This window comes from Theobroma cacao, chromosome 9, assembly GCF_000208745.1.
Source record: "Theobroma cacao cultivar B97-61/B2 chromosome 9, Criollo_cocoa_genome_V2, whole genome shotgun sequence".
Classification (NCBI taxonomy): domain Eukaryota; kingdom Viridiplantae; phylum Streptophyta; class Magnoliopsida; order Malvales; family Malvaceae; genus Theobroma; species Theobroma cacao.
In genome coordinates this window covers 27,062,022-27,074,428 of record NC_030858.1, presented here as the reverse complement: position 1 = coordinate 27,074,428, position 12,407 = coordinate 27,062,022, and the positions used below count along the sequence as shown (strand labels likewise).

The 12,407-nt window shown below is 37.1% G+C and overlaps 1 pseudogene; it reads right to left on the bottom strand.

Annotated features, from left to right (window-relative positions):
* Window positions 1–12,407, bottom strand: part of LOC108663279 — a 26,485-nt pseudogene that overhangs the window by 11,113 nt on the left and 2,965 nt on the right.

The window sequence follows — 12,407 nt, the reverse complement described above, 5'->3', positions numbered from 1 at the left end:
GAACAGCTATGTTTCAAAATAAAAATATGATTTATGCGAAATATGAATTTTTAACAGCCTTGGCGGACTCGGTTGGATACCCCTAGTCCAGGTGTCCCCGAGTACAGGATTTGGCACGAGCCAAGTTTTGAGTAATTCACGAGCCATATTGATTATTTGGTTGAAATGAATATTCGTGATGTGAAAAATTTGCTTAAGTTAATTATTTTTAATTGTCTCTATTTACTTGCCTTTAGATAGTTTAGATGGTGTCTGTTTATTCACTGAGATTTTATAATCTCACCACCCTCAATTTCCTACATTTCAAGTTCGGGATAGCCAGTAGATAGCCGATTGCATCAGGGACTTCAGTTAGCCTTGCATTGACAAAATTATAGGTTCATAGACTCGTATCTTATTGGTTAGTTACGGGCCCACGTGTCATTGTAAAAGTAATTTTATACTTTAGTTATTTGATTTAAAATATCTATGAACATATTTAGCTTTTACACCATGTTTTTGGTGGGTTTCGGTATTTTTGAAAAAAAATGACGAAAATGCCCCTGTGAGTCAGAAAATAATATTTTATTGTTTTGATTTGGAAATGACTTATGATTTCTTGAAATGCAAGATTTAATAACTATCGCTCACCGGGGAGATGCGGAAGCTGATGCTAAGCCTTGCCGGGTTTCGATCGACATTTGGGGTAATGAATGCCTATCGGGACGTCGCGACAGTTGTCACGAGCTCGATAGGAGTTTCGGGTCGTGACATATATTCTCCATGTTGGTAGCACAACCGTCTTGCAATTCCAAGAGCAATTTCAATTTTTTGGTACCAGTCGAGTCTTGAATTTTCAAACAAGAATTTTGCTAGAGAACCATTGCTTATGTATTTATATAGCAAAAAGCGATTCTGTCCCTCATTGTAGAATCCTAGCAGTTGGACCAAGTTTTTGTGGTTTTTTTGGCCTATTGCTATCACTTCTGCTCGAAATTTGCGCTCCCCATCCCATTCCATCTTTCCTAATTTTTTTTTTTGAAAAATGAAGTTTATTAGCCATTAATTGGTATACCATTGATAGTCTTGAACTGGAGCTGCCAGAGACTCTCATTGGTATGAAATGAAAACCGACTTTTCAAGTAAAGCCTAAACAAAGAGGTTCACCACTGCTTACATAAACTGGCAGTATGCCCTCATCAATTAGTAACCTCACAAAATAATCTCGATCCTGCTTAAGATAAAAAATAACTGGCAGGAAACAAAGAGGCTATACAACAAAGACATAATTTCTAAAAGTCAACCTCAAACAGCGACAGTAATACCCTAAGACCACGAAACAAAAATGATCCAAAAACAGAGTAGAGCCTTCAACATTCCTTGAAGCACTTGATCATCAAAGCCAAGATACAATCGGAGTCGAAAAAGTTGACAGTACATTGACAGATCCGAGTGAAGAAGGATCAACATATTCAATTTGAAACACACCACAAGCAAAGGAACCAAGACACGGTTGCGTCTACCTAGAGAACATGACTTGCAACCAGCCACAAAAAAGAAGGCCAGCAACTTTAACACGATCAGCAAGCCACAAATACAGAAGAAAATTGCTTCACCTTGAAGAGGAAACAACATCAAGCACACCACTCAAGCAAAAATGTCCTCCATAAAGCTGAAGCAAGGGAGAAGCAAAGCCCCATCCAAAAGGAGGACACAAAAACACATCAACTCCTAGAGAAAATTGAATAATCAGGTTGTAAGAATTGAAGCCAGCGGGGTGGAAAGCGAAACTCGCTTAGAGTCTATTCCCCTTAGGTAAACACGAAACCTGGCACCAGCATTGGAAGAAGACACGGCTAACACGAAGAGCGACACCATCACTTTCATGAAATGGCAAAAGAAGAACATATGCCCTCCACAAACGAACTTAAACCAACCACATAGGAAAGACAAATGAAACACAAAGACACTCGTCAGCCATTTGAAGCAAGAAGCCATTCTCTTTCAAAATCGATCACTCAACCTCAAAGCACTCTCTCCTTCCCCACTCATAATGCAAAATCTTGTCCCCCTCAAATCCTCCCTTTTCCTCTCATTTCTGCCCTTTTCATTCAAGGTAAATGCGCTCTTCTCATTGAGTAGCTCCCCATCCCCGGCTAGAACCTTGGAACATAACAATCAAGTCACTGTCACTCTGCCCCTACCTATCAAAAGACAAGAAAGGCTTAGAACAGGAAGCTAGGCATTGGAGCCTTAGCCAAGCAACTTGAATCAAAACATGAAATGACCATAAACACAACAAACAAAAATCCTTTTTGTTGTCTCTCTCTCTCTCTTTTTTAATTTTTTTCTTTTTTTTCCATTCTTTTTTCTTTTTTTCATTCTTTTGCTTTTTTTTTTATTTTTTTGTAATTTTTCCTTCTTTTTTTTTAATTTCTGTTTAAAAAAAATTACTATCTTCAACTTTCCTATACTTTATTCAAACTCTCGTCACAAAACATTAACCATTAAGAGAAAGCCCCTAGAACACTGAAAACCCGATCACCTTGAGCACAAGAAAAAAAAGTTGAACAAACTCGCCCTCCCAACATCTTCTGATAACCATCACTTGTTCCTTTACTTCATGGTAAACAACAAAGAGGCTCTCCTAAGGAGCTGTCGTAGCAAGACCACCGGGATTTTTTTTTAAAATAATAATAATAATAATAATAATAATAATAATAATAATAATAATAATAATAATAATAATAATAATAATAATAATAATAATAATAATAAGAAATAAGAAATCACCCCTGTTTTCCTATCATCAAAAAGGGAGATCCATTTCAATAGAAAAAAAAGGAATTGTAGAGAAAGGCACCAACAAACACTATTACATAAAGACTCACAAAAAGATAACTAAAAACCCATACCTTTTCGCTCCCTATCAATCCACCTAAAAAGAAAAGACTCACGAAAACATGAGGCAACCCTTTAGTAATTCAACCAACCCTCACAATCCCCTTTGTAGAAGATCCATCAATCTCTCTCCCTTACTTCATCATGCTCAATTGTTTTGTGAAATGAACAAGTGAACTTTTGAACTTTTTTTTTCTTTTCTTGTTTTTCTTTTATTTTAATTTTTTTTCTTTTTTCTCTCTTGCTCTTTTTTTGCTTCTTTTTTCCTAACACAATCATCAGCAGCCTCGAAAAACCTTGCTAAAAAAACTCGTTAGAATAAACAACAATTCATAGCTCCCAGCTGACTTGCAGAAACCTTGACTGAAAAACACAAGACAGCTAAATCTCGTAGTGCATAGGAAACTAAAGCATATGGAAAAGATGAACTCAACAAGGAAAACAAAAAACTATGTTTTTTAAAGGAAAAACAAAATAAAAAAACAAAATAAAAAATAAAGAAAAAATCATTCACACATAGTAAGCAAGTCAGTCTCTTGTAAAGCCCCTAACTTGGCTAGTTTATCAGCCATGTTATTCGCTTCCCTAGGAGTCTTCCTAACCTCCCATTCCCTAATCCTACTTTTTACGCCTTAAATGCCAAGAATTTCCCTTTTTAATTTCCAAAGAGCCTTATTGATTTAAGGACCCAATAGATGGCATTAACTGAATCACTCTCAACAATTAACGAAGTGCTTATTGACCATTTAGACGCTCTAAACAATTTAAAAGCTTCCTTAATCGCCCATTACTCGATTGTATTGATCTCTGCGACCCTGACTTGCTTCGAAAATAAGATTCTGACTGTACCTTTTTCATCTTTCAAGACTCATCTAATGGCAGCGGTGCCCATATTTCCCCTAAATGCTCCATCCACATTGAATTTAAGCCACACATTTTGGGGTGGTTCCCAACCCCTACTACTCTCAACGGCTTTCAAGTTTTGAATTCTACCTGCAGTTGGACATTAATTGTTTCTTCCAATAGTTGAAAATCCTCTGGCCATTTGGCTTTTGCCCACTATGCAACTCTAGATCTTACTATGTCAAAGCATTGTTGGCTGTCCCATAGCTTTCCTGAAAAACCACTTCGTTTCTCATTAGCCAAATAAACCATGTTATGGCAAAAAATGCCAATCGCCATAATCTTCTGTCGCCTCATGCACTGGTTAGTTCCAATCAAGAAAAAACTTAACCGCTGAGGTGTGAGATGCCTAACTAAGTCCCCATTGGTTTGTCCATCTAGTCCACATTTTCCACTCCGCTTGCATTAGAAGAATAAATGATCCACCGTCTCTTCTTGAATTTTACATAGAGAGCAAGTTGTTGCTTCCACTCTAAGTAAACCCCTCTTAACTAATTCTGCCCTCACCGCTACCCTTTCTTTAAGGATTCTTCAACAAAAAATTTTCACCTTTATCGGCACTATTCCTTACCATAACTTCTCCCAATAAGTGCTCTTGTGCCTACTTCTACCTACTATCGTTCTATAGTAAGAGCTCACTGAATAGATGCCACTTGGTCTCCATTTCCAAATGACCATGTCTTTATAGTTTTTCACTACTAGGTGTTCATTAATGGTCCTTATCATATGTCTCAACTAGTTTTCTTCCCATATAAAAAAGTTACGTCGTAGATCCACTCTTCTCCAATCCCCTGTCTGTATTCTTTCACTCTTTCGCTCTTATTGCTAGCTAAGGTGTACATTCTCGGGTATTCATGCCTTAGAACAAAACCTTCAATCCATTTGTCGTTCTAGAAATCCATTTGCCATAAAAGAGTGGCATTTACCCTTCTTGAGCTCAGAATGAGGTTATTGGGATCACATCCCTATTTTTCTACCACTACTTTCCTCCATAAACTATCTTTCTCATTTCCATATCTCCATATTCATTTATTGAGTAGAGTCTAGTTTTTTATTTGAAGGTCAACCCAACCTAATCCACCATGTTCTTTGTCGATACATATTGATCTCCAATCAACATAATGGATCTTTCTTTCATCTAACCCTCCACACCAAAGAAATTTCCTTTGAATTTTTTTTAATTCTTAACTCACACCGATCGACACCCTAAACAATGACATAAAGAATATTGGAAGACTAGTAAGGATTGATCTAATAAGGGTTACTCTTCCCCCCAAAGACAACATTCTACCTTTTCATCCAGTCAGCCTATTTTCGAACTTCTTAATAACTGGATGCCACATCTCCTTTGAGTTACTTCGAGCCCCTAAAGGCATTCTTAAGTACTTTAAGGAAAACTTTTCCATCTTGCATCCAATCTTTTGTGCCCAGTCAGCCATTTTCTCCTCCTCCAAGCCTACCTCAAAACAACTACTCTTTTGAAAATTTATTTGCAGTTTTGAAATCAAGTGGAAACATCTAAGGATTCTCCTTACATTCCTAATGGATTCCTAGTCTAGCTTATTTGCAATGGTAGTATCATCCGTGAAATGAAGATGGAAAGGACAAGACCTGCACTTCTAATCTCAATGCCCTTGCAAATCCTTTGCTTAACCACTTTGCTCATTAACACGCTAAAAGCTTCAGCAACATAATTAAATAAAAAAGGTGAAAGCAGACAACCTTGTCTCAATCCCTTCCTCATTTTGAATTGCCTAGTGGGGACACCGTTGACCAAAATTGAGATCTTAGCTACTAAAATACATGACTTTATCCAACTTCTTCACTTCTTTCTAAACCTCATTTTGTCAAAGACAAAGTCTAAGAACTCCCAATTTATCGCATCATAGGTTTTTTCAAAGTCCACCTTGAAGAACAAACCCCAATCTTTTTCTTTCCTCATGACATCCACCACTTCAATTGCAATAAGAACACAGTCAACCAACTGTCTCCCTTTAATGAAAGTAAATTGTTGATTGCCTATGACTTGTCCAATGATAGACCTCATCCTATTTGCTAAAACCTTAGCTATAGTCTTGTAAATGCTACCCACGAAGCTGATCGGTTTGTAATCTCTAATGTTCTCTAGAAAGAAATACTTTGGTATGAGAGTGATGAACGTTGCATTGACATAACCATTTATGTTCCCAGTTTCGACGAACTGCCTAATGAAGCGCATGAGTTCTCCCATAATCACTGGCCATTATTTTTTGAAGAAGTTGAGATTAAACCCATCCGGTCCTAGGGCTTTGTTCCCATCACAAGATTCAATGGCTTTCAAACTTCCTGTTCTGAAATCTCTCTCTTCAAATCCTTTGCCCTTTCTCTTTGGAGGACCCTAAAGTTTCCTCTTAATTCCTTGACTGTCACTACTTTATCTTTTCTGTAAATCATCTCAAAGTAGTCAGCAATACTCTCTTTTATTAAGACAATCTAGTTTCCCATTTTGATACAAGGAATAAAGTTTGTTTTTCTTCTCGAGGAAGTTATCGAGTGAAAGAATCGGGTATTTCTATCTCCTTCTACATACCACTTTATTCTCGACTTCTAATGCCATTCTCTTTCCTCATCTCTGTGAAGCTTCCATAGTTACCCTTTTACCTACATCACTAAACCTCTCCAATCTTAGGTTCATACCCTTTAATCATTTATTCTTTTGTTATTTGGATGGTTTTTTTAATCTCCTTTATTTTTCTCTGTGAATCGCCCAATTTTTTTTGTTGCCATTCCTTATTCCTTGGCTTGACATTCTTTAATCTCCCTCAAATGCCCTTATTATTAGAACCACTAGCTTTGATTTCCTCCCAAACTTTCATAAACATTGGTGTGAATGACTTATCATCCAACCAATGTTTAAAAAACTTGAATAGTTTTAGGCCCCAATCCATTCTTATGACTCCTAACTCTACCGAGTTATGATCAGATAACGAAGCTGGTAACCTTCTTTGGACAAGCTCTCCATATAATCTTAGGATTTCAACTCCCACCTAAAACTTATCAAGTCTGCTAAAAGCTTCCTCCTCCCTAAATTTTCTATATGTGAACTTCCCTCTTATCATTGGTAAGTCAATCAATTCAGTTTCTTTTATGAAATTCCTAAATTGGTCAATGGCTTTGCCATTGAAACTACACCCTATTCTCTCTTCTTTACTAACTGTGACATTGAAATCCCTTCCTATACACCATTCTCCTTTTATAGACCCTATAATTCTCTGTAGTTCCTCCCACATATTTGCCTCTCACTATCATCATTTGGAGCATAAATATTTTCAAACCCACATCTGAAGGTGTGCTTTTTTATAGCTCCCACAAGTAAAATATACCTCTTAGATTCAATGCTGTGTTCAATCTCAAAAAAATCCTATATCCACAGCGAGATAAGTCCCCTTTATGCTCCCACTGAGGGACTCACCCTAATCTGATTATTTTTTGAAACCCCAATGGATTTGATAACTTTGCCATCCACGTTGTCTAACTTAGACTTTTGAATTAACAACATGTCCGGCTTCTCTCTCTGCACTAACTGCCGTGCCATTCTTTTTTTTTCTCTCCTATCCAACCCTCTAACATTCCAAGATATCAGTATCATAATGGAAAAAATTACACTTAATGCACAAACATTGACTTTATTACTTTAGACTGTCCCTGGTGTCGAGCTGATTTGGTCGTTTTGTTTGGTAGCTTCTAATTGCACAATTCATTGAATCACCGACTCCCTATCCTCTCAAAACACTAGCCTCAACTATTTTAATAGCTCCCAAATTTCCTCAACTTCACTCCTAATAACTGAGTTCCTTCTGTAAAAGTCAGAATCTGTTAGTGGCCCTTCCTCTTGGTCAACATGTGCTGCCTCACTATCACCTTCTTCCCTTTCGACTTTTTCGTTGATTTTTCTTCTCCTCTTATTGGAATTGCTTGCCTTGGGAGATACAATTCTGACACTATTTACCTTTTTCCCTTGTCTTGACCCTTTACTTATTTGACTCGTACTCCCATGGCTGCTAAGAGGTTCAGGTGAGAATCTCTTGATGGTTTTTTTGCCTTTTTCACTTTTCCTCACAGTAATTTTGCTCCATTTTCATCCTCTATATTGAAACAAAAATCACTATCTACCCTTTGCATTTCCTTTTCTTTACTTTTGGAGGGAATGGATAAGCGATGCTAAACCATTCCTTTTGTATCTGATTAGTCACCCAGCTCAATCTCCTCTTCCCTTATTTGATCCGTGAATTTGCTTTTTTTTTTTTATCACGAATGTTACCATTTTGTTCTCCCCATAGAACGAATCCTCCATGTTGGTCCTTTGACTATCAAAATTCATATTTTCTTTCTCATTCGCTGCATTATTTTATATTTCATCCAACGACGTAGAGTGGCCCAAATAAGAATACATTTTTGGTCCTTTGATCGACCCCTCATAGAGTTTTAAGGAATCTTGTGTTGAAGAAGTTGGGTTTAGGCTTAAGCTCCCTTTTGGAGAGCTTTCAGAATTTTCCAATTCTCCCACCATACCTAACATTTCCCATTTGTTTTTAAAATGCCTCTTTTTTGCCTTGCCCCATTTCTTTTAACAAAGATCCTTGGTCAACTTTGCTACCCAAATATGGCCCATAATCTATCTTTGCATCTGACCTACTTAACGTGTTCCCCATTTTCTTTATTTCCATTATGGCCTGGCCAAGATTTCCTTTCTACCCTAGCCTTCTTGTCATTAAATTTGTCTCTCATTTCACCCAGCTTACTACTTATCTTCACCCTATCATTTTGATACCTAATCAGATCTTTCTTACTTTTGTCAGTCAGATCTATTCGACCGTGATCTTTCTCTCCTTTTTCCTTATGGTTGAATCTTTTTTTCCTCTGTTTTGCCAAAACATTCCCTAATAAAGTTTTACTTTAATTTGAATTTTACTGACTCACAAACAAGATCCATACCAAGACTATTCCTTAAAAATTTAAGTTCACTTGATGTACCCGACATCTCCACCATGGCTATTTTGTCAAAGGTGGTGATATGTCCAGCTTAGCCGTTTTCAGTCAACGTTTCTTCCTCCCATAATAACTCTTTCCCCAATTCATAGACAATCATCTCCTTCGTTGATTCACTACCATCAAGACTCACGGTGATAAAATGTATTCGGCCTACTGCTTCAAACATGGCCTTTATTGGAATCATTAACTTGCTTCTAACTTGAACTTAGACCATTGCTCGATCAAGTCTGTCTCTTCTGTATGTGCTTCGATCTACCCCAATGAATTCACCCCAACAGTTGACCACTGCCTTGAACGTGTTGATATGCCAAAGTTTGAGTGGGATCTCCTCAAGTTTAATCCATAAGAAAACCTCTCTTTCACTCCCAGCAATGTCCACAGGGATGAGATTCTCGAACCATTGCTCAAATTCTTCCCAATAATTCTCTAACAAAATCACCATTTTATCATAACTTTCGAACGTGACTAGTGACAACAGTCCCTCCACTTCTCTTATTCGCATTGTGATGCCATTCTCAATCAAGCTTTCCTGAATGAAGTCCAAGTCTGTCTTCCTGCGAAGCCATCCTACAGCACTAAACGTAACCCAATCCATAGCCTCATTAGGGGTATTGGTACGAACAGTAATAGTTTTCATGCCCCAATGAGCTGATTGTGCTGTCTTTACTCTGTTCTCCATTTTATCTTGCATTGTTTCTACTATCCTATTGACGAGTTGGTTAGGTTTCACTTGTTGGGTTTTTGGCTTCCCCGGTAACATGTTTGAACTTTTTCTTTTTCCTAATACCACCTCCTTGTATGCCCATTCATCACGGCCACCCTAGTTAACTTTGTCATGAGCTGCTTCCTTTAACAAATCCTTTTTAGCATTTTTAATCTTACCCTTCCTCCACGGTTTAACATGTCTTACCAAGATTCTTCTACCATGAATCCATTGGTGACTTCCCCATTTCAATGCTCGCTCTATTTCGTCTTTGTGCTTAACTCTGACGAAAGCAAAATTTTCACCTCTTGCCTTGTCTTCCATGGTCTTTCGAGGAATGAAGACATCTAGCACCCTCCCAAATTCCTCAAAGGCACATTTGATAGTAGACCAAGTAATCTGTTTGCTAAAGTTGTCAACAAACACAGAGTGCAGACTCTCTAGCCACTGTCTTCCTTGGTGATCATGCTTCTGGATGCCCTTGATGATTTTCCCCTGTCTTCGGTTTTCTCTCATGTTCTCCCCTCAGCTTGCTTCCTCTGTTTTCTAATTCACTTACAACTAGAGTTAGCCTTTAATTTCTTGCCTAATTTCTTAATTGCAACTAATTCTTTACCTTTAGATGCTAACATCCCTTTGTAAACTGTTCCAAAGGCACCATGACCTAACTCTTCCTTAAATCCATTTGTAGCTTTCTCCAGCTCATTGTAAGTGGAACTTTGAAGATTTGTTGTTGACTTGACTTTTTGTGGCTGAATTTTGTTTGTTTTCTCTTTAAATGGGAAAACGACATAAAGGTTACTAGAAGTAAGAGCAAGTTTAGAAAGATAAAACCACCAAATAAAACTGATATCACACAAATTATAATGGAATAATCCTTGTTCTTTGTAGAAATTTCAGAGCTAGAGTTGTCTTTCCTTACTTTTATTAGGGCCTTCCCTCCAATGTTAGGATCAACTTGCCCATTTGTAAGAGGAATTTTCTTCTTATACTCCCCATCTCTGAAAGTAGCTATTGTACACAAACAATCATTCAAGCAAGCCAATCTGCACCAATCCTTAGTCACTGCTTTATAACTTTGATAATATGGATCAAGCCAATCTGCATTAGGCATCATTTTAAATTCAAATAGATTCGTTTGTTGTGATGCTTCATCATAATCTTGGGGAATGAAGTTTTGTTTGCATCCCTTCATAATGTTATTTGGATCTACAAAAGTGTATTTAGGCAGGTAGTGGCAAATTGGACTTTGGTCATCATCTAGCATGCAGTAGCTGTTGAACCCACATACGCCACTGCTTGAATCTCCTCCAACCCTCAAGCATATGTTTGATGGTACAAAGGATGTTAAAAGTTTTGTAATTCCATCTGGTAAAGAAGAAGAAGATGAGATTGGGCGCCAAATCAACGCCTTGTTGAAGGAAGGAAGAAGAAAGATACGGTGACATTTCAGCTATTGGTTTAATGAGTTAATGAAACGCATATAGGCTTGTTGTTTTAATCTTTAGGATTGTTTCTTTTACTTTGGCTAAACACCATTTTGCTGTGTCATTTTACTTGGTTCTTGTAAGGCTAAAAAGTCACGTTTTTTTTATGTCTGGTATTTTTGCTATTTTTCATAGCTGTTGTAGTGTCCGTTGCAAGGCATAGAATTCCAAGTCTAGAATCCTGTGCTTAGCTGTTATTTCTCAACATTTCATTCTCCAATACCGAATTGTGTGGTTGGTTGGTTTTGTTACTATCTTTATATATGAAATATGAAAAAAATGAGTGACGACTTCTTTCCCTAATTTATGGTTTTCCTCTTTTTTGCTCCCCTGTTTTTCCTTTACTGAGATTCACTTTCTCTGTAGTGCATATTTCTCTATTATCAGAGAAATTTCTTCATATGATAAACTTGTCCAAGCCATTGGCATCCTACCATTGCTTGTAGTAGCACTCTTTGGGTAGGCATATTGTCTGAATTCTCCATCGTAGTCAACAGTAGCCCTTAGGTAAAAGTATTCTGTTGATAATGCAGTTGGGAATACAGTATTAAGTGTGCTTCCATTCCTTGATGTGAGGTATATTGTCACGACCTGGAACCATCCTTGAGTCCGTGACAACCGCCGCGATGTCCCGATAGGCACTCATCCCCCGAATACCATATCGAGACCTCGCAAGGCTTTCATATCGGTTTCTTATCTCCCCTGTGGTTAATCATTGCCAAATGTCATATTTTAGAGGCTTTTAAGCCTTTTTTCGATTAAAAATAGTGGAAAAATAAATTTCACTTCACAGAGGCATTTTGATCATTTTTCGTCAAAAATTTCAAATTCGACCAAAATGTAGCACTTAAGCGAGAAATGCATATTTCGAAATCGAAATTAAATTTGAATGTCTAAAATGTGATTTAAAATGGAATTATAACCATTTAAATAAAATAAAAATATCCGACAAAATATTCATTTTCTTATAAATTAATATTTATAGAGTATTCTGAAAATGATTTTTTAGTAGCGTAAAAGTTAAATATATTTATACAAACTATAATACGGAAAACCAAAGTATAAAATTTAATTAACAGTGCACATGGGCCCACAAATGAACAAAAGTAGTAAGACAGTAAACCTACAGTTTTTGAAGTAGTATGGCCAACTATAGTTCTCGACGATGTCTGTTATCTACATGTTAACCCGGCCTGAAATGATGGGATAAAAAAAGGGTGAGATTATAAAATCTCAGTGAGCAAACAAACACCATCTAAATAATCTAAAGGCGAGTAAAGGGAGATAATTAAAATAATTCATCACAACCCATATAAATAATTAGATTTCATCCAATTACTCAACATGGCTTATGTACTTTTCAAAAACTTAGCCCTTGCCAAAAATCCATTCTCAGGGATACC